This window comes from Lepidothrix coronata, unplaced genomic scaffold (genome assembly GCF_001604755.1).
Source record: "Lepidothrix coronata isolate B3197 unplaced genomic scaffold, Lepidothrix_coronata-1.0 Scaffold5, whole genome shotgun sequence".
NCBI lineage: Eukaryota > Metazoa > Chordata > Aves > Passeriformes > Pipridae > Lepidothrix > Lepidothrix coronata.
In genome coordinates this window covers 51616-72925 of record NW_016690185.1, presented here as the reverse complement: position 1 = coordinate 72925, position 21310 = coordinate 51616, and the positions used below count along the sequence as shown (strand labels likewise).

At 40.3% G+C, this 21310-nt stretch overlaps 1 protein-coding gene across 1 annotated transcript in view; it reads right to left on the bottom strand.

Moving 5' to 3' along the window:
- PRDM1 (PR/SET domain 1) overlaps nucleotides 1-19475 on the bottom strand; it is a 56329-nt gene extending 36854 nt beyond the window's left edge. The window contains exon 1 of the mRNA XM_017830486.1: nucleotides 19049-19475. The gene's annotated coding sequence lies outside the window, so the exon portion shown is untranslated. The remainder of the gene's footprint in view (nucleotides 1-19048) is intronic.
- Between the last annotated feature and the right edge of the window lie 1835 nt (nucleotides 19476-21310).

Below are 21310 nucleotides of genomic sequence, written 5' to 3'. Positions count from 1 at the left end.
GGGATGGTATTTGAGCATCCCAGACAATGACAGTCACCACCCTCCCCTACCACATATGCTGTCCTTCACTGAGCCACTGAACCTGTCATTCTAACTTCTGGTCCAAAAAATGGGGGCTATCATGGTTGAAATTACTTTTCAAAAGAAAAGTTGTCACATTCTTAATGTTAGCAATACAATTCTTGTCATAGCCAAGTTCTTCGAAATGACAGAATAGATTTAGCCAGGAGAAAGGAAAATGCAAGACAGACTTGAGCCACACATTTAGAATTTGGTAGAATTATGAGCACCTAAAAGTGGGATCTCCTAATGCAAATGGTCTGTCTGTCTTAGCAACAGGTGATGCTACCAGCATTGCTTATACTAGATATCAGTTTCCTGAGATTAATATTAGGCAGATGAACGTTCTCCTTTACTGAACATTCTCCTTTGTATGACAATGAGAATATTACCATCACGCACAAGTCCCATACAAAGCACGTCCATGGCTTTAAACCTTTTTTCCTTGGACGGCTGTTCCTCTTTCAGTGACCCAGACCAATGCACCAGAATCATATTCATTATACAACATGGCAAGGTTTGATAAAGACAGAGAGGATGCTCCTGTTCCAACAAGTTTACATAATTTGCTCCTTTTAATATATTAAATCCTAATGGGTAATGGAGACAGAGGAATGCTGAAACTTCTATTTTTCATCACTGTTAAGATTAAAAAAATAAACAAGTGACTGTGTAATTGCAGTAGCTTACTGTAATAAAACCAGATCATAAAATGACTAATCTCATCACCAAATAATTATAATAAAAGAATTTTTTTTGAAAGATTAATTTGTACCAGTCTGTCCCAGCATACCCCTCTCATCTAAAACTATTAGAACTATGTGCACACAAATCAGACAACAAGGAGCAAGGGAAGCTTGCAATCAGACTTAATGTCTTCCCTTCCTCTCTGCCCCCAGTACAGGACAGCCACTTCCTCTCTACAAACGCTTTGCTCAGATCTGTACACAAGTCAGGCCACATCTTCCGGGGAGACTCAAAGTCTTTGCAGACACACAGTTGCCTTCAAAGCATCACTGGAAATCTGTGTGGGAAGACTCTAAAATATTAAAACCATCCTATACTCTTTTCTTCTAAGCCAACAACAAACCATCTCTAAACTTATCTACCACTTCTCTGTTCAGTTTATTCTGGGCTGCAGAATAACCTTTCTGACTACTGAAAAGGATGCACAAATGCATAAGCTATATGCACACCACATGTGTGAAGGAAAACAAATAGAGACAATGTGTATGTTCCTTCTAGGAAGACAGTTCTTTTCCAGAATGTTAAAATTATGCATAAGGTTTTCCCGTATTACCAAAAAGCAGGCAAAAAGCAGGCTGGTGTCAAAAAAAGGCACTTCAAAAAGTAGCTTATCTATCTAAACTGACTTACCTTTTGGATCAACACTTCATTGTCATCTTGCCTGATTTTCTTCTGCAGCTCACCACTTGCCCTCTAGCAGATTCACAAGTTATTTAAGCCACGATCTTCAGTTTTAAGAAATCCCCAGCTAAAAGTTTGCTACGGCACTCATAACCACAGCCCAGCAGCAAGCAGGATGCAACACTGCTTCTCCTCGCGCAGCGCTCAGGCAGCCAGCCCATACTGACTGACTGCAGATGAGAGATGGTCGTGTTTTCTCTGTTTCCCCATTTCTAACCTGAGAGCCCCATTGTGCAGCAGGATAACTTTCAGGGACACATCCTTCATACCCTCTCCTTGCTGCCAGATGTCCTCTGCAGCTAATTCATGGCTTACATTTTTGTATTTCACAATAGGTTAACAATTTTGATAAAAACTCCCAGGCTACTAGTCCTGAAAGAAGTATGTATTATTCTTAAAGATGGTGGAGAGGCCAAAAGAACCGGTCTGAATTAAATCCTAAGAATTTCTTTCATTTCACATTTCTTTCTGACTCTCAAATTGAAACTTCTGCCAGTCCTTTATATAGATAACTGGATTCCTTTGAAATATGGTCAAGCTGACAAAGTGTGGGGCAGTGTGATCGAGATGCTATTTCTCTGAAATACCTGGCACAAATGCACAGTGCTATTACAACTCACTGCACAGAGAGAAGAGGGCACTAACAGACCTTCAAAGGCTCATGATCAGTTTCTGTGCATGGGTGCTGTAACCCCACAGATAACAGTGAGAACAGATCAATTGGTTTAAATCTAGCAAGGATGTAAAGACAAACAGGGGCCAGAAATTCAATGTATGTACTGGTTACTGAAAACAGGCAAGACACAGGGAAATATTTTTTCTGATCAATTTACATAAAAATAGATTTGACTTTTGTACAGTTGATGTGATCTTGCAAATCACCACATTGAAGAAATCTAAACAAAGTCCATCTGCATGCTTATAAACATGTACAAATGTTTAAGGGATGCAATATGTTAAAAAAAGTCAACAATAATGGTTAGTCCATGCTTCCAATTATATTCTTTCTTCAATTAGTCTTGAAGAAACTAACACCTCTATTAATCATTTCAATTAACTCCACGCACCACATGACATCCGCACCAGCAGCCCATATGTTGCGTTCCAATCACCCAAATATTAAAGCCTTTTTAATTGATTGATCTAAAGAACATTCAACAGGCTCAAGGTGGCAGCCAGCCAGGAAATCCCAAAAGAAGATGACAAAAAGGTGGGGGTGCTAAACCAGCTTCCCAATTTGTTTTTCCTCTTCCTCCAGGGTTCACTAAGTTAATCCAATCACAGCCCATAAAGCCCCTTTTTAATAAAATAAATAAATAGATAAGAGAACACACATGTTGGCTTTCCCCCAGAGAAGCCCCCTCCGCTAAAGCTGGAGAGCCATCCTGTTAAGAAAGTGCCGCATAGGAGGGTGCATTTTTTATCCAGCAGAAATATTTAGCTTGGCTGCCCGCCAGGGAATGCTGAAAGAATAGACTGAATTAGGGGATTTACCTTCCACGTGTTTGGCACGCGTCATTAGAGGCTCTGAAGAGCTTGACTCCTTCGCTCTCTCACTCTCTGTTTTTACTCCCCCTCACCAGAGCTTTGATGCAGAGAATAAGTATGAGCTATAAGAGCAGTTGATGTGTTGCAGTTCTAAGTGTTAGCATGGTGGCTTCTGCGCTGTCGAAGAAAACTGATGCCCAGCTTCTGAAGGTAATTTTTTTTTAAATTCCAGTCAGGTATAGGGTGATATGTTTTAAAAGCGTTTGCTTTAACACAGAAAAAAATCCCCATGCTATTTTTCTTTCTTTTCCTGACAACAACAAAAAAAAGTTTTTGAAGTTTTCTGTAGACAACTTGGAGTAAGCAGCTTAAAAGTAAATTCCTTAAGTGAAACTTCAATCACAGAGTATTTTAGGAGCTCATTTGAAAGGTTAGTTTTGTAACAATAACCCATGAATTTCTCTCTCTGTCATTTGACTTTTATATGCTGTCATGTGGACTTATTTTAAAAAACACTTCTTTACCTAAGTACTTTAGTCTTGCAAATACCTGTTAAAATCTATGACCAGAACATGTTAGTAGAGGTGGTAGGTCTATACCTCAAGTAACTCAAGCAACTTCTCAGAATTTCTAATTTGTGAAAGGAAAGACTATATTTTAAGTTAGCCTCCGCCACCTTAACTTAAGGAGAGGAAAAAAAGAGAAAACCCCCACAGTTTCCAGATGAATAAAAGCGTGGAGGTCCTTAAACCAACAGTAAAAGCAAATGTTTGTGTCTGGCACAAATGCGAACCCTATTTATAGGGCAGAGCTTTTCAGAACAACTCGCACTACCACTAACACCCATCCACTGAGCTGGTGGGAGCACTGGGAGAGCCCTGCTGCTACCATCTCATCACAGTATCAAATAAATACAGACCCTATTCACACACAGTTTTTATCACTATTGATTAAAGCAAATCAGTTTAGAAGCTACTTGTTGACATGTTTACTCAAAGCAAGATTCAAGCAGAGTTTCTGAAGTAGTCCTGGCTGTATCTTTATCCCATCTTTGCTTGCAAATAAATCTGGGTCTGACTGTGGTTCAGCTAAATTCATGCCACCAGATGACAGACTCCATGGGCATTTCCATCTCTCTTAAAGTAAAACTAGTTCATTGGGCCTTGCTTATCAGGAGATCCTGCAGGCTACAGAAAAGCAACTTAAGGGGTGGATACCTGCCCTCAAATGAAAATACAAGATATTGACTCTACTGTCAGAAGAGTGCTGAAGACCATCTCCTTGCTGAATGTAAAACACCAAAGCTGCAGGGACCTCCTCTTAGCTTAAGGGCAGACTGATAGTTTATCACTTCTTAAATAAATCATTCATAATTCATAGCCAGGTTGAAAACCACACAAATAATGAGCTCTCAGTATTACTCAGCGGAAAGTGAGAACTGGAGTTTTCCACCCAAACCCGTAGAGGCTGACAAGTTCAGACATGGTTTTGTGAGCTCCTTCCTGGACTCCACATTTTAAATTCAGTTTAAAGAAAGCTAGGCAGCCACTTCCCCCGTGTCTTTGAAGTAAAGATGTTAACATCCGTGCTAATAATGCAAACTACCCCTTCTTTTATCAAAGGCTTCAGCAACTGCAAAGGCTTTCTTTCCACCACAAGGAAAAACTGCAAAAATAAAGCTGCCTAGTTCTGCTGCCAACAGGGCAGATTTGGCTCTAGACGCTGCGCAGATGCCCACCAGTGCCTGAAGCATTGATTTATAAGTTCATAGAATTGTTTCAGTTGCAAAAGACCTTTAAGATCATAGGCCTTAAAGATCATTAGGCCCAGCACTGCCAAGTCCACCACTAAACCATGTTCCTAAGTGCCACCATCTACATGGTTTTTAAATACCTCCTCCAGAAATAGGCACCTGTTCCACTGCTTGACAACCCTTTCAGAGAAGAAATTTTTCCTAATATATCCAGTCAGAACCTCCCTTCGTGCAACTTGAGGCTTTTTCCTCTAGTCGAAAGTCCTTCCTGAGCCTCCTTTTCTCCAGGCTAAACCACCTTATCTCCCTCATAAGACTTGTGCACCAGACCCTTCACCAGCTTGATGCTCTTCTCTGGACTTGCTCCACACCTCAATGTCTTTCTTGCAGTGAGGTGTCCAGAACTGAACACAGAATTTGAGGTGTGGACTCCCAGGTACCGAGTACAGGGGGATGATCACTGCTGGCAACACTGTTGCTGATACAAGCCAGGATGCCACTGGCCTTCTTGGCCACCTGGACACACTGCTGGCTCACGTTCAGCCACCGTTGACCAGCACTCTGAGGTCCTTCTCTACCAGGCATCTTTCCAGTCATTCTTCCCCCAGCCTGTAGTGCTGCAGGGTGTTGTTGTAACCCATGTGCAGGACCAAGCACTTCACCTTGAACCTCATACAATTGGCCCTGGTGCACTGACCCAGCCTGTCCTGTCCCTATCCCTTTGCAGAGCCTTCCTACTCTCCAGCAGATCAACTCCTGCCCAACTCAGTGTTGTCTGTGAACTGACAATGGGTGAATTTGAACCTCGTGTCCAGGCTGTCAGTAAAGAATTTAAACAGAACCGCCCCCAGTACTGAACTGGGGAACTCCACTGACTGGCTGCCAGATGCATGTAACTCCCTTCACCACCACTCTCTGGGCCTGGCCATCCAGACAGGTTTTTACCCAGAAAAAAGTGCACCTGTCCAAGCCATAAGCAGCCAGTTTCTCCAGAAGATTGCTGTGGAAGACAGTATCAAAGGCTTTACCGAAGTCCAGGTAGACAACATCCAGAGCCTTTCCTTCATCCACCAAGCAGGTCACCTTGCCATAAGCAGACTAGATTAGTCAAGCAATAAATCTGTGCTGGGTGGGCCTGATCTCTTAGTTCTCTTGTACATGTCACTTGATGGTACTCAAGATGATCTGCTCCATAACCTTTATGTTTCCAGTAGAGCATTTTTGCTGCTAAATTCATTTCCAAATGACTGGCTGTGCAGCATTTGAGTACTGCACGCCAGCAGTACACAGCATTTGAGTAGCATTAGGAACTGCAACAGATAATTCCCTATCAGTTGTTACCACATTATCAGAAAACAGAGTAAGTGCTCTGGACTGAGAGTCCCAAAGGAAAAATTCCTCTGTGAAAAGACTGTGGGTTTAATAGAAGGTAACAGTGAATTAAGATGCAGATGCTGCAGGCTTGCATTCCATGACAAAGCACCACATTCTTCTCCATGTGAACGTGTAAGGGAAGGTGTTTAGTTTTCTCCACGAACCTGGCACAGGGCTGCCTTCCTATAAAACACTCAGTGACACAGAAGATGCATTTCTGTTAGCTCTGGCCTCTATCATGTACTATCTCAGGAACATGTGGATTTCAGTGAATCTGACTGGAATGGCCTGCCTACTTTGCCTCTTGAATAGATACAGTGAGGCCAAGTGTATTTCAGTATTGTGATTGATGTTTTTTGAAACTTAGGTCAAATAACAGAGAGCATTGGCCTGACAATATCAGTTCAGTGGCAAATTGCTTGATGTATTTGTCATCATTAAAACAAACTTGTGTTAAAACACAGTCCGCTTATCATATTTACAGAATAAAAATATGACCTTTAAAGTGAAATAAAAGAGCTCTTTTTCCCCCCCTACATCTCCTCCCTCTGTGTTTTTAATTAAAACCAGGCACCAACACATGTATCCATCCTTCCTTCTGTAATAGTTTGGGATTCCACTTTCAAATACTATACAGATAAAACGAACGTTTATGTGTTAGTGATTTGCAATGCAGTAAATTCTCCTTTCCCAACCTGCCGTCTTCATTAAAATCTTATTTGCTTGGTAATCTCCTTTGATCGCTAAAGTTATAAGAAGCCCCCTCCTCTTCTTTTGATACTATCAGTGTAGCTTTTGACCAGAGAGCGTGATGAATTAAATGTATGACAGATATGACAGGTGAGGAGTGCTTGGAGAGGGCTTAAACAGCAGGGATAAGACAAAGCCCCCATTTAAGAACAAAACCCCTACCCGATGGCTAGCCCGTTAATGACCAACCACTCTATTTGTCCTGGTGGATGAGGAGCAAGCTGATACTACAGACAAAGCTTTGTTAGCCACGGGGCTGTTCTTCAATCAGGCCACACAACCAACTAATTGAAATGCCTAGTTTTTCCCCCTCAGGATTTGATATACAAACTAGAGGGTTTGTAGGTATACTCTTTTTTTTTTTCTTTTTTTCCCCCTATAATATATTAATTCAGCCACCACAAGTTTACAGCTGGACTAAGTGGAATTACAGCATATAAACCTAAAAATCTATCTGCAGGGATCCAGCTAAGCCCTAGAGAGAGACAAGTCCAGCAATACAAATCCAAGGAAATTTGGAAGTCAATCCATTAGGATTACTAGGCTTTTGATTTTGGAAGTCACAGGCTCAAAATATGGAAGCCATGAACTCTCATCTTCCTTCATTTTAGTCTGTTTTCAGAGGACTTATTGACCCTTTTTTTTTCTATTAAAACACATTAATAAATGTGAACAGAATTATATTGGTTTTCCACTATATTTGCAAGGAAGGAAGACAGGAAAATATTTGCTTTCCTGAACTCATAGTTAACATACCCTTTAAAATTTCAGACGTATTTTCTACATGTTTAAAGTTTCCACAAGCAAACTTGTCACTCTTCTCATCAGTTAAAGACCACTCTTCCCCTCTTCAAATTTCATTTAACTTTCAGCATGCTGTGCAGTACTAAATGTGGAGTTTCAGGTTCCTGCTACTGTAAACCACTGGATGCTTCCCAGAGGGGAAGAAATCTCTGTGCCCCCTGCAGACCAGGATTATATTCTCAATGGGCAATCTCTCATTTTAGCCTACCAATCTGTGGTTAGCAGAAGGCCAAGAGTTTCCAGGGGTAGGTGCCAATGCAACATTCATTGTTAAACCCAACTGGTAAAGAAAAATTAGATTATAGGGATGTAGCAATGATCTGCACATAATAGAAAACACGAACTGAAGCAAGAAGAGTTTTCACTTTCAGAAGAAATTAATTTTTTATCTCTTTGCCCCTTCCTGTCCTGCCCTCACAGTGTGCTGTGGCTGAATCACAGGTACTGGTATCAGGAAACCTGGGTTCTGTTCTTAGCTCTTCTGCAGGCCTCTTATGTGGCTTCTGGCACACCTTGTACCCTTTCTGTGCCTCTGTTTCCCTATATAAAAATGCGAATATCCTTACCTATTTCAGAAAAAGCGTGGTCTAGTGGTTCAAACCATAGAATAAAGAATTCTCAGACTGAATACAGTATCAATTTCTGCTGTGTCTTGGAAGCAACTACCCTTACCAACCCAAGGGGTCAGCTTCTCCTGGAAAATGATGCATGGCCAAAATCCAGGCTTCCTGGTAGAACACCTGTGCTATTTTTCAAGTGTTTTTTTTGTCTGGATGAGAGTTCAGCCTCACCTTGCAGTGAGACCACTTACGCGAAGCGCAAAAGAAAAGACAGTCTGAGCTACAGCCAGCAAAGCTTTTGGAGCTGCTATCAGTAGAAGGCCATGGTGGCCTTGTCTCCAAGTGTTTGTCCCCAGACTACCCAGCAGAGCTGGCCTGACTCATGGCTGGCTCAGCCATTATAGTCCGAATTCAGCATATGGAGGCAGAAGGCTGAAGTCCCAAAACTTCACCAAGCAGGATAAAAGGTTGAAATGATAGCTTTCCCCTTCCCCAGGGAGCACTCTGTAACTTTTGGCTATTTTGCAGCAAGCCACTGTGTCTCTCACGCTCTCTCCTCCTCCACTTTTCCTCCATGAAAAGCTCGCCAAAGTTTTGAGTCCATTCAGCTTGGAATAAGTAGCAATTTGAAAACTTCTGCAGGGCAGAAAAAGTATTTCCTGTCTGGCTGTATCTCATGGCTCTCTGTCTCACTGGACACTTGCAAAGGTTAATTAAATAATGCTTAGATATTTGCGATACATAAAGTCCTAGACAAATGGTAAGTGTTAACATTATGACGCATAAAAGGGTAATTCAGAGAGAATAACCTAGAAATCTAGGGGGAAATATGGTTAACCTCACAGAAACACTAATTTCTTCACTATGGACTCGAATAAAGCTAGGCAAAGTTGTTACTAACCTCTTACTGAAAAAAACAGGCTGATTTTTAGGAAAAGACCATTGGGATTCAGATCAATAAATAAAGGGGGAGGGGAGGAACAAAAAAACCATTAACCTGGTGTATTTCGTTTTTGAATGTGCAGATATGAACAGAAGCCAAATTTTTTTTCAGACAGCTTTCCAATCTCCCTATTAGTTATAATGTTATAGTCTTATTACACATGTTGCCTACTAGATGTGCTCTGACGTTTATAGATGTCAACCCCATTTCTTAATTCAAGACATTTGTCTCTTGTGATCTCTGCACCTCTGGGTTAGAGTTCCAGCCAAAGAGGTGAGCCAGCTTGTATCTGCAGTGCAGCCATAAAATCCTCCAGTACTACATCCCTGAAAACTGCTGCTGCCCTGAGAAAAGGCCTGGATTTTGTCTGTCTGCAGCTCAGCACCCAGAAAGGACATTTTGCAGAAGGGCTTGGTGGACATTCAGGAAAACTGCTTTCAGGACCTTATCTGAAGGACAATACTTAACTTTCACCACCTGGGCCTGGCCCCTGAAAGGAAACAGTCACACTCAATTATTGTCCTTTTCTAGACAATTACTATTTAATCAAACCTCCAGCTGATATTAACTGGTGGAAAAAAGGCTATTTTTAGTTAGGACAGTGATTCCCCCTCACTCCTTTCATCTATGAGTAATGTATTTCCTTTTGCTCTCAGTACCACAAACCAGTCCACACCAGATGCTCAGTATTAGGTAAAATTAAAAATGTGGGCATCATACCCTTTGAAAGATGCTTTGAACTCAAATTAATATAACTAAACCCACTATTTAAATTAAAGATATCCTGTCTCTCTGCTGTGTAGTTTTCCCTTTTATCAAAAAGGGAATTTTATTCCATTTAAAAGTTTTTTGGTTCAGCTCCACAGACCACGTTTTGACTTAACAACACATTGTAATTTCCTTTTAGCCACAAGAATAAAGGAAACGTATAGAAGCAACACCATAATCTTGTCAAGCACTCTCTTTCGTTTCCCTGAACAAGCCTGTTCGAGAAAATGTGAAGCCTAAGATTTTTAAGATCTGGAAGATGTTTAGAACATGAAACACTTTTATTGAAAACAGATGTATGTATTTTTATGCATTTACTGATGTACCTACACACATAAAATATACGCCTAAGAAATTCTTTTATGGACAAGAACAGAACAGCCTGAAACCTGCAGAGAGTTTGCAGAGTTCGATCCTCTTCTCTCAGCATTTTACCTTTTCCAGACTTTTGCCTGAAATCTGCATGGATACTTGGGAAAGCCCCACCAGGGAACTAACAGCCAGGGAACGCCTGCACCTGTGAGCAGGGCTTTGTAACTGCTGCCAGAAGTAAAAACATGGGAGCAATGTAAAATACATTGATTTCTCATGTACCTCTATGTATATAATAAAAAATGGGCTCCTGCACTATTTGTGTCATTTATTTACATGTTTGATCTTTTTCAAAACAGAGTGATTTAAATGCAACTGCTCTGCTTCTGGAGCTACAGACTTGAGGCAGTTTGGTGAACAAATTCAGATTTTACATTTCATAAGCAAATACCATCCACTTTCACATTCAGTTTATCCTCTTTTGATGTTCACCCTTGATGCCATCACTGACAACATTCAGGCTACAGGCAGAGGTGTAAGAGCTGCCTTTGGGCTCTCTTTGGCATTTAACCATGTCAGGCAATGGGCCTGACTTTGGTTTAGGTTTTGCTGGCCCATGAGGTGTGCCCCGAGCACGTAGCAAACCCAGGAGGCACCCACACATACTCTGGAGGGACGCAAGCCTGCATGTGATGCCGCTGCCTCCGCAGACTTTGAGGTCTCTCTTGGTCTGTGGCAGCTTTGCCAAGGTGCTAGTGAGGTAATGAAGGGCAGCTCGGCCCTGGCCACAGCACAGAGAGAGGGACTTGCCAGGAGAAAACCCAACCACCAGGCTATAGAAACCAATGCTGCACTAGACAAGGCTAGAGATGGTAGTTGGCAGTGCCAGTGATGCCACGAAAACCTACTTCAGGACAAAGCAAAGGGGCAAGTTAAGCATCTGCAAGTTCTCTCAGCGCAGGTTAGACACTGATAGTAAAAAAGTTCGTCCCCAAGAGCTTTCTCCTTGCTGGAGGTGTTGAGTTAACTGGTGGTGACCTCCCACTGACCCACAGGCAGCGTCCGCAAGTGGTGTGTGGCAGTGGTGGCCAGGAAGCTCTTCTCCCAAACAGCGCCCTTTCAAAACACCACTTCGAAAAGCAACAGCTGAGGTGACCCAGGAGTCAGCCGCCCAGCCCTGTCCAGCATGGAGGATGTCTCCCTTCACCTTCCTGGGATTTCATCCATCTTCATTTGCTTTTTCTTGCTGCCATTTCCTCTGACTTTTCAGACTTGGGACAGTGGTAGCTATTATTCATTCTCTTGTTTCTTACCAGCTGTGCAGCAAAGAGCTGCAATTTTCCATCAATAAATACCACATCAGTGCTTATTTAGCCATTATTTTAATTGCTGCATTTTTTGCTCAGGTAACTCTTGAGTAAAAGCAGGGTTTACTGCATCATTATAGTTTAGAAATCTAAAAGAGAAACATCTCAATGCAATTACTAAATGTCACTCTGGGTAGCCACAAAATAACTTGGTAATGAAAACTCTGAATAGGAATGAAAATACAACTGAGGTATAAAGAATGTAATTATCCAAACCATTTGAGGTTAAGCAAGTATGAACAAACCTCCTCATTGTGTACTCTTTTTGTCTATAAAAAGAGTGAAGATGTGAAGCAGCAGGACTTATCCCTTCCACTATGAACAGTGGTGTAAACAACAAGAGGTTCTCCAATTTCCAGCTAAAACAAATCATTTAGCTCTGAGTAATTCCAACAGTTTTAGTCATCAACTTGCAAAACTGCGTAACTCATATTCAGTTGACATCAATTTGAGTAATCTTGTTCCCACGTCTGGTTAAGAGAGGACTGATATATTTTGTTTTCACAGTAGGGAGGGGGAAAGCTAGCCTTTATCTTCATCTCTGCTTCTGAGGGTACAGGAGAGATGGGGAGAAATGAAGCTGTTGCAGGGAGAGAATTAGGGGGGGGAGATGAAAAAGTGAGCAGGAGTCCTGGTAGCAGATTTGGGCATGGGATCATGTTCTCCATTCTAAGAACAGACCCCAAAACTCTAATACCTCAACCTTCCTCCCCAAATGTCAGAAGGTTGGCTGTCTAGTTTGCATTAGTGGATAACAGTGGTGAGGAAGGCAAACAAATGTGGCAGCTGGTGACAAGAACCTCTCAGCTCAATAGAAAAGACAGAAAGAATCAGAGATTTCATGTAAGAGGAAGAGATCTAATGACTTCCCCAAGGTTTAACTGCAAGCAGAGAGCAGGGATAGAAGCTGAACCCACAAGTCCTGAATCATAGTGTTTTGTCTCAATCACAAGACCCTCCTTCCTCTTGGGTGTTTTGCATTATGTAGGGTAATCAAGAAAAAGACTGCCTTGCCCTTCTAAACCAGGAATTGAATACTAAACCTATAAATCACCTGGAAAATTGAGATGTCTTGATAGAAAGGCAATGGGTTCCAAAGAAATTATAAACTTTGCTATGTTGATCATCTGTGTTTAATCAAGATCAATTTTGATGGCATCAGGTTAGAAAATGCAGAGCTGTTCTTAGAAAAGATGCAAAAGAGCATGTCTACACCATGCAGCATGCTCAAAGCCTGCAGAGCCAGCTCCAAGCCTGCTGGCTATGGAAAAGCGTAGTGTCCTGAGGGGCATCGCAGTATCAAGAGAGCAATGCAGATACATTAGCCGCTAAGGTAATAAGCTGTACAGCTCAGAAAGGCACACAAATTGAAGTCCAGGGACATACACTGTTTCTAAGGCTACCTCAGCCACTGCTCCTACTCTTGAAGGCCGCTGAACCTTGTTCCATTATGCAAGCATGATCTTTCTTGCTTTCCTACTTTGCCAAGGTTGGGAAATGATATGGTTATGCTCTATAAATGTGTTGTGGGGTAAACAGCAAGGAGCTATTTCTTGAGTTTTTTCAGCTAAAGATTTTCTTAGAACAACAGAACTGCCCCAAGCAAGTTCAGGTCAAAACTACTTTAATCTGAGAGGGGCTTTTCCCTCAGAGCAGTGAGGCAAACAAATCCCAGTCTTGGTAAAACGGGCCTCATTCATTAGTAGAACAACTTTTTTTTTAACAAAGTTGCTTTTCCCGTCAGAAGACTGGGCTGAGCAACTGAGGAGACCTCTTCTAGACTCATCTTTTCAAAGTCTTCTAAGGCATTTCTAAGAAATATCACTGTGGTCTAGGCATTCAGATACTTCCAGAACACTGAGCTAGTAAAACATTATGCAGACATTTTTTCAGAGCAGAACCTATATCATAAATTTTCCACCTTTGGAAAAAATTCTAGCTGACTGAGCATGCATGTGTGTGCATACATGTATGTGCATGCCCATGAAATCATGCTATTTTCAGTATCAAGACCCATCTTCAAGCAATTTCTCACTCTTATAATGCATTTATCTTATGTAAAACAGATGCATGTCTCAGGTTAGGGTTTGTCTTTCAGTCTTAAGATTATGAATACCCCTTTTAATTAAAATGGGAAATACAAATTTCTTCATTTAGTTCCAAGCCTGAAGCCCACTAGCACAAGCAGCCATCGGCAGGTTCAGCTAGAACCCTTTCAGCATCCCACAATAAGTCTACTGGTTAAATTAAGTTTCTTCGGACATGGATAAACCAGTGCAGCTCTGCTGAGCTGTGCCTGTTTACATGAGCTGTAAAAAAGCTGAACTAGTAGTGATGTATCCGTCCTGAGTCCTGAAACTCCATCACCAATTTGTTACATTACTACTCTTTAAAACCTGCATAGCTGATGAGATGAGCCACCCTTGTTGGCAACACTTTTTAAGTCTCTGCTCTATGCTGTGCCTAATGGGATGAAAAACAACTAAATGAGAAAAGCAACAAGGATTACAAATGGAGATTATTAAACTGCACTGGAGGTAAACTGAGGGGGAACACCTAATGATCCTTAATGCAAAATAATTCAGTCCTAGCTTTCTCATTAAAACATCTTTTTTTTTTTAAAGTCTTCCCTTTTCTTCGTGTACCCAAATGAAGGCGGAAGCAGGCATTTCCCTTCCCCGATGATGGAAGTGATACCAACTATTATGTCAGTATTAAGTGAACTTCCTTCCATCCATTTCTGTGGAGTTAATGTCATCTGACTCAAATGAGATTATTAAATGTGGGCTGTTCGGTTCCAACAAACTAAAGCCTTGCAAGTTTATAGGCACAATTGCTTCAGGCTTCTCCTACGGGTGATCAGAGAGAGTGTCTTTTGAATAGACTCAAAGAAACACATTTTCACACCTGTCAGGCCTAGATTAATATCCCTGCTAATTGCACTTTAAGAACGGCCAATTAGTTCTAGTTATAGAAGCTTTCATGGGTAAGGGGGAGAAGCAGCCTGTTATCACCATCAGGACTCATTGTTTCCTTGAATAGATTTGTGTCCCAAACTGCGCGTGCCTCAGCGGTTTGACTGGAAGACCTGCTGCACGCTACTGCAATGATGCCTTTATCCCAGCCCCAAACCCGCTCCAATGATGATAGAGACAGCAGAGGTGACCATGATCCTAAAAGGAAAACAATTCCTATGCTGAGATTACAAAACCAGAAACTCTGTTCAAACCAGAAGCAGCTTGCTGAAATTTCCTAATAATCCAAAATTATTTTTTGTCAAAGAAAAAATCTCCTTTTTGCTCTAAAGGGACAGTATTTTGTTTGTAATAAAACACTTGCTACAGCAAGGAAAAAAAATGCCCACTCATGTTGCTGAATTTGCAAAAGACAGATAAATGAAGCTCTGGCCTTGAAGTAGCAGCCCGAAGAGTAACACTGCAGAGCCAACACTACGGTGGGACATTTGAAAACAAGTCAGGGACCAAGGGTTAGCCCAGCCATTGGAACGTGACAGGAAGGCTAGTTAATAAACACCAGCTAACCCCTTCAATTACAGCAATAAATTGTTCAATTGGTTAAATGTCCACAGGTTCTGCCCCAAACACCTCTGTGAACTGTTTAATTAGCAAACTCTTGCATCATTGGACGATCAGATCTTGGTGAGCACGGCAGGGACACTCGGCTTCCAGGGAGTGAGGGGCGCTGCTGCCCCGTGGAGCTCCCCTCTGCAGAGCTTGCCTTTGAACCATGCATCCTGCAATGTTTTAACAGCTCTGGAGATTATTCGTTCAGTGCCACCTATTTTTAAAAACAGGATTAATATTGTGCGGGCAAAATACATCTTAATCGCCATTCTTTCCACATCAGTTTTCTGTATTTCGATAAGAAGCCCCACAAATTACAGCTTCTCACCTACCACAAGATTAGATAGCCGTTCACATGAGACGGGTTACGTAGCACAAGAGATACCGAGTACCTGGAAACTGCATGCTGTACGAAACAGACCTGCAGATTAAAAGTCAGCAAGCCTATTTCTTGAAAATATTTAACACACAAAATTTGGAATTATCTCACCAGTAGTTAAGAACATTTGAAACATTGTAAAATTACCCATCATTAAGATTACTGCTGGCTACAAAGGGTATTTAGAGTATACTCATCAGGTATATGCCACTAAAGCATTAAAAAATTCTGATACAAAAAAAGTTTTGGTAAAAGCTATTTTACAAAAAAACAAACAAACAAAACCCCACAACCTCTTATTTCTCCTGAATAAAGCAGCAAGTTTAACTTGATCAGTGAGGATCAATTAACAGTTTAAGACTCACATAAGTTGCCTTCATTGGACCTTTGATGAACCACTGATACTACATATTCTGATACTAACTAAAAAACACACAATGATGCAGGGGAAAAATGTGTGAGTTTTAAAAATGTTTATATTCATTAGGTAAATTCCATTTACCAGGAATTTCATGTCTGCAAAAACAAAGGAGATAAGTACTATTTGTTATCTTTAGACAATGAGAAATTACATTTCCCTGCTGAAGTTTTCTTTGTGAACTAAAACTAAGCTAAATTTATCACAGTTGGGAATAAAATACATACAATTTGCCTGTGGAAAGCTGTAAGTGATCGCTCCCTGTCTCTCTAGCAAAAGTATTCCTTTGGAAAAGGGCTTTAGGCAGAAATGATCATTTAGAACCAATTTTTAAATAACGTTGAAGAAATCTACCATTCTGTACTTCTGCCTGAGAGGTCAAGCCTGGATCCTCAAAGGATATCCAAAGAACAGACAGGCAATTCCATTTATCGGGGAAGGATTGTGTTGGACTATGCCCTATCCTCCACTTTGCAAAAATGCACAAATCACTGAACTAAATTCAGGATGCCCCTGGCTGAGCTTGCTGGCTCCTGGGATTCCTCTCCCGAGTACTGTGTTCTCCCACTGAGCTCCCTGAAGTGCCTCACACCTAACTCAAGCTTGAAGATTCTCCTCCAGGTACGTACCAGACGGGTCTACATCCGCTATGGGAAACCTGTATGTTCAGCGTCGTGTAACTGCTTCAGGTTTAAGGACATGAATAGTCTTATTTGATTTAACATGCACGTCTTGCACAGCTAAGCAAAGCAAACTCTTTAAAATCGGGTTCCTGGGAAGATTTCTGTTGACTCTAATAACTGGGTCAATCTTAAACAATAAATTCGAATGCAAATTTTAATCTTTATGTTGCCAGATCCCACATAGAAAAAAATACTGTAGAGAGACCCTTTAGCCTAATAAATGACATCAATTACCTCGCGTTTGTGCGTGGTGCTCAACGTTAAAGAAAACAGAGCTATTAAATCGGTACCATTAAAATCTGTGTACTGGCTGTTGTGTTGGCTGCTACTGAATCCGCTGGAGCAGACAATGTCGAACTACTCTCTTTTTGTTTTCTTTTTCTTTTTTTTTTTCTTTTAGTTTTGTAGTACTAAGCGAATTAACATCTCTGAAGTCTCGGGGTCTCAGGATAGGCTTTCAGGCGACACCGATTAGCACAGCCTCACTGAATTAAACAGACTGAAGCAATTCAGGCCATTGACAATCCACGGGGGCAGTGTGGGGAGAAACTGCAAATTAGGAAAAGAATAGAGGACACAATACCAGCACTGATGTCCTGGCACAGGCTTTTATTCTGGAGATAGTTTACAAGCAGTTCGTAACCTTTGGACTCCAGACAGTCTGTAGAACCAACAAGAGGAGGTTCAAGATTTGGCCTGAACTTTCCATCCAGCCCCGACACTGTCAATATTTAGAAGATGCACTGGAACTCATGAAGTCTCCATGAAATGGATGTTCGTGAAAAAACGAAAAAACAAAAAAAACAACACCCCTCCCCCCAAAACTTGCATTCATAACGTAATTTCAGACTTTATAACTTTAATCCAGAAAGGTATTAAGGAGATAAAAATTTATAACTTTGCTGTTCTTAAAAGAGGTGTTTTCCAGAAAAATTGCTAAAGCATTTAACAAACAAAAACTAGCCTCTCATTCCAGATTCCTAATTTCTGATTTGCTTCAAAACTTTTGATTTATAATCTTAAACTTTTTTGAGTTTATAGAATAATTCATAGAAATGGCACAAGTGTGATTTTTCTGCCTAAGAAAAAAATGACTGGAGAATTTACAAAACAATATCGTCTCTGTTCCAGGCCTGCCATTATTTCATTGATCTGTTTAAAATATGTTAACCTTTCTTTCATTCTCTATTGTAAATCAACTCAGTTATCATATGAAATCATACTCTGTCAAGAGAAAATTATTTAAACAAAATAACTTAAGCTACAAATAAAGGTTTTGTTCTTTGATAGTAATTGTAAAAAACTAAATAAAAAAATTAGAAGTATGTATTTTTTCTGTGAATGAAAGGTTCTTAAAATAATGATTACGTATTCCAGAGACTTTCATGTCATGTTAACTAGGAAGTGTCATTTACTATTAACAACATGTACTAGAAGAGAAAGAGTTATCTTTGAATTCTTTCATCATTTTGTTTCTTGTCGTGTGTTTAATAGTTTAAGTCACAGAGAACTCAATTGAATTAAAAATACTTGCACACCAGTGCAAGGATAACCTAAATGAAGAAGGAACTGAATGCCCAACAATACTTTAACTAAGAATTTTTATCTGGTCAATAAAAATACCTTAAATGCATCAAGTTCTAAACTTCTGTTCTGAACAGAGGCTTCTATTGTGAGCAGGAGATGCTATACAGTTAAAAATCTATTACTTTATTCAAAGCTAGCAATCTTATTTGTTTGTAGAGGTGGATCACTTCATTCATCAAGGGAGGAAAAGTTAGTCTGAAAAAATAACCACAAAGAGACAATTTCTGATGTAATGAATATATCTCCTACTAGTCAGGATCAAAAAAATTTAATACCAACTTACTCCGCCCATAACTGTGAAAAAGCAAAACACTGGATTTGCTCTAGAAACACTTTTAACGATATCAATGCTGAGTTCTGGGTTTCTACCTGTAGGAATAAATAATTTGCTTATGCTCAATTGAAGCTTATGTTTCTTATTTTAAATACATAGAGGGCATTTGTGTTTGGCATTAAAAAAACCCAACCCAAACCAACGAACCAATCAAAAAATACCCCAATTACAACTCATCCAGAACCAGCGTTTTTTAAACAGTTCAATAACTGCTCAGATTTAAGATACTAACACAACCCATTTTATAAGTCAAGATGACTAATGAAGATGACCATACAATGCTATCATGGCAAGAACTGTGCTTGGGTGAGAGGTCTCTCACATAAAGAAAATGTAAATTTTTTCCTTCGTACAAGTTCAGAAAAGAAGACTTATCCCATATGCCTTATAACAAGCAATTTCCACAAAGTTTTCAAAGCCCCCAGCATGCATGCAAGTTCCACAGTTTTGACTCACCTGATCTATTAGGTTTTTGCCTTGTACAGAAAGCTCAAAGTTTCAGCACTATCTTGCCCCTTCATACTCCGTACAAAGTATCTCCACACTGTAACCTCCTGCATAAAGCATGATCTTGCCTATTTCTCTCCCCTTTCTCAAAGCGTTAAAACAAAGCTACGCCAACTATCCTGAGAAGCTCTACACTGCGTCAAGCACCTGGTTCAGACCGCAGTCAGTTAAAAAATCAAAATAACAGCTGAGTTGAGGTCAGCCACTCTACAAATTTCAGAACATACTCAGAGACCCTACTACCCTCATCCCTCCTGTCTTTATTTGAAAACAGCAGTTCTAGTAATGTGATGCCTTCCTTCCCTTCCCTGCTTGAGCAGGCAGTGAAAGCCCTCCTGCTGTCTTCTAAGAAGAAAGGTTTAGTCTCCAACCTGAACTAGCCTGTCTGCAGAAATAAGACAACTCATCCCACACTGATAGCATTTAAGAAACACAGGTTCAACAGAGCCGGTTAACCATTAGCTAGCACCCATACAGATCGTATTACACTCACTATGCACACTTGTTAAGGTATCCTCGTATGAAATTTAGTTTAAGAGAAGCACTTGGGTCAGTCAGTCTCCTCTAAGCATTGCTACAGGGTAACACCAACTGCCCCAACACAGAACATCTCGATGCACACTGACGCACTCTAGAAATGATAGTTGTCAAATACCTCACTTAAACAACTCAGATGCTTATTACTGATACCAAAAACTGCTCAGAAGGAATTCACAGGCACTAAAAATTCATACTAGATGTTCGTAGATTTAACAGACATCCCTAAACCCAGTCCATGCAAACATTCCCATACATCCATCCATAAGCTGCTCAACTCTGGAGGCTGAAAACAGCAGCTGTCTTCCTAAAAAATAGTGGAAAGTTACCATACTTTTCAAATCTTTTTTTTAGAGAGTTTCACGAGTTACTTATGCAGGTCAGAAAACTACTTAGTGCTGCCATTATTTTCTATTAACCTAAATCTTGAAAAAAACTGCAGTTGCAATGATACTTTGTCACATCACACAGATTATTTTGTCAAACCCAAAGCACAAGTTTTGTTATTATGGACTTTAATTACAAAACCATCTAGAAGCCACAAGTAAGAGCACTGTGCCAGACATCATGTAAATGCTAGAAAGAAACCTCACCAGTTCAAAGAATTTGGGATCAGATAGAGAAGGAAGACACAAAGTGAAAGATGGGAATTGGCATTACCTTCACTTTGCAGGACAAATAGTGTATGTGTGGAGGCTTAGAAAGATTAAGACTCTTCTCCTGCAACTTCAGACTTAGTGTGGCAGCTATTAACGTTACAGAACGTTTTATGCATGCCAGGGCTCACCAGTGTCAGCACTAAAACACAAAGGAATGTCGATCTCCAGTAATTTAGCCTGAAACAGACATAGGAACCGAGTGCAAATCTCTCGAGTCCTACCCACTATTTAAACAACCTCAGCTTTACCCCATTTTTGCACCTATACACCTCTCTTCTTGTGACAGTTGGTGCTATCCTTTTCCTGGGTTATATTAATTCAGGATCCAAATCTAGTGCGTAGCTTTTCAATCTTCGTAGCACAAATAAGATTAATTTTTAATTTTAAGGCCCTGATTCAGCAAAACATTCAACTACATGCTTAATTCTATCCCTATTCAGTAAAGTACTTAAGTATTTGCTTAATTCTCATTTACTCTGCTGAGACTTGAACATGTGCTTAAAGATAAGCCTCTTCTTAAGTACTTTGCTGAACTAGGGCCTAAACTGTGACCTAGGAGCCAGGAAGAAAAGAAAAAAAATAGATCAATAATGTCCAGTCCTTGAAAATATTAGGTTAGCTGAATGCAAAAGGTGAAGTAAAAAATAAAGATCACTTTGATTCAAGTAATATGTACACCTAGTACTGTTTCGTTGGAGGAGACAAATTTTACAGTATCTTACTAAAAATATATTTTCAAAAATTCATTCTTATTGCCTGTTTATATCTACAACATGCATTTTAGCAATGAGTTGAACCTACTGCTTGGTCTCAGTTCCATGACTGGAACCTTTAAGTTCTTCAAGCTATGTACCTAATGATTACAAAAAAAAAAATTAGAGCAGAATGAGCACAGTTGAAGAGAATTCAGTTTTGCATTACCTGAGAGAAAATTAATGGAGAAATTGGGAAGATGTCAGGGGAGGCACTCCGTAATAAATGTATGGAGGAAAAACAAGATAGGCTCTGGTACTCC